The 2,101-nt window shown below is 40.3% G+C and overlaps 1 pseudogene; it reads left to right on the forward strand.

The window, feature by feature from the left end:
* The first annotated feature begins 1,066 nt into the window (after positions 1 to 1,066).
* On the forward strand, positions 1,067 to 1,468 carry LOC110568280 (interferon-induced transmembrane protein 3-like; annotated as a pseudogene).
* Positions 1,469 to 2,101: the final 633 nt, after the last annotated feature.

Genomic DNA, 2,101 nt, shown 5'->3' on the forward strand with positions numbered 1-2,101 from the left:
GAATAAAAAGGGAAAAAGAAAAGGCTTCTGATTCTCTTTCACTGCAAAGTACAGATCCAATCATTCAATCAGGGCCTTTGTGCAGCCCTAGGAAGGGGCACAGGGATGGGGTGGGGCACAGTAAAATAATTCTGTCTCTGGGTCTTAGCCCCCTAGGTTTGGAAAGAAACTTTTCTACATGTGGCTTTGAAATTCACCTGCTAGAAAAGTGTACTGGCCTTTCCAGCAAGCAACCTGCTGCATGGCCTTCTCAAAGATAAACTTCAGTGATCTCAGAACAAATCACTTTGTCCCTCGCATAGTTTCAGGTTATATCTACTTTAGAGATCCTACCTAATTTAGCAGTTTATTGTTAATTGTGTCTGTAAAAAGAAAAAGATCAAGACAGGTGTTAGAGGAAGGTATCTGGAAGAAGTGAAATTCTGGAAGCATGGAATGTACAAGTTCCTTCAGAGAATCTTGTGCCCCACCCACCACAACACTCTCCTCTAGGGAGAAGTCTGTGCCTAAACATATTTTAAGACTTTGGGTTTATGTTCAGTTCGTGGAGGGGCCTGTTTGTGTAAAGTGAGGTGGATAATAGAGAATTTTGTACATTTTTTATACTGTGTAAAGGAAAAAAACTTTCTTTTTTCATAATCTGGATATTTTAAAACACTCAAGTCAGTTTGTGTTTAAAAGGTGAAAAAAATCTAGAATCTAGTTTAAAACTGGATAAAGGACTTAATAGATATTTCTTCAAAGAAGATATACAAATGGACAGTGCATACATGAAAAAATTCACATCACTAATCATTAGGGAAATACAAATCAAAACCCCAATGAGATGCCAACTCAAACCCAATAGGATGGCCATTATTAAGAAGAAGAAGAAGAAAGAAAAACAGAAAATGACAAGTGTCAGTGAAGATGTGAGGAAACTGGAACCCTCATACATTTTTGGTGGGAATGTAAAATAGTGTAGCTGCTGTGGAAAACAGTATGGCAGTTCTTTAAAAAATTAAAAATATAGGGCCCACTAAGAACATCCCAGCAACCTAACCACAGCTGGTCTTCCCTGGACAGCATGAACCACACCATCTAAACCTTCTTCAGTCCCACCAACACCGACCATCCCCCCAACTATGAGATGCTGAGGGAGGAGCATGAGGTGGATGTTCTGGGGGCATCCCATAACCCGGCTACCCTGACATTCACCATGATCCATATCCACAGAGAGACCTCTGTGCCCGACCATGTCATCTGGTCCCTGTTCAACACCCTCTTCATGAACTCCTGCTGCCTGGGCTTCATAGCAGTCACCTACTCCGTGAAGTCTAGGGACAGGAAGATGGTTGGTGAACTGACCGGGGCCCAGGCCTATGCCTCCACTGCCAAGTGCCTGAACATCTGGGCCCTGATTTTGGGCAGCATCATGACCATTCTGCTGATCCTCCTCCCAGTACTGATCTTGCAAGTCTATCAATAGATCAAGAGGACTCATCCAGGCCAGGGGGCTCTGCCCATCACATGTTTCCCACATACTCCACCTTCCATTCCTCACCCAGCCCCCAAGCTGAGTCCTGTATCAGCCCTTTATCCTCACACACTTTTCTACAATGGCATTCAATAAAGTGCACGTGTTCCCAGTTTAAAAAAAAGAAAAATTAAAAATATAATTATCATATGATCCATCAACTTTATTTCTGGATATATACCAAAAATAATTGAAAGCAGGATCTCAAAGAGATATTTACATATCCATGTATATAGCAGCATTGTTCACAATTACCAAAATGTGAAAGCAACTCAAGTATCCACTGACAGACAAATGGATAAAGAAAATATAGCATATATATGGTGAAATGTTATTCAACTTTAAAAAAGAAGAAAATTCTGTCTCATGCTACAACATGAATGAATCTTGAGATTATTATAAATGAAATCAGCCAGTTGCAAAAAGACAAATACTGTATGAGTCCACTTACATGAAGAACCAGGAGTAATCAAATATGTAGGAAGTAGAAAGGTGACTGCCAGAGATTGGGAGAAGGAGAGAATGAGGAGTTGCTGTAAGATAAAAAAAGTTCTAAAGATTGGTTTCACAACAATCTGAACTAAT

Source organism: Aotus nancymaae, unplaced genomic scaffold, assembly GCF_030222135.1.
Source record: "Aotus nancymaae isolate 86718 unplaced genomic scaffold, 86718_ANA_hifiasm-v0.15.2.pri h1tg000089l, whole genome shotgun sequence".
Taxonomy (NCBI): Eukaryota; Metazoa; Chordata; class Mammalia; order Primates; family Aotidae; genus Aotus; species Aotus nancymaae.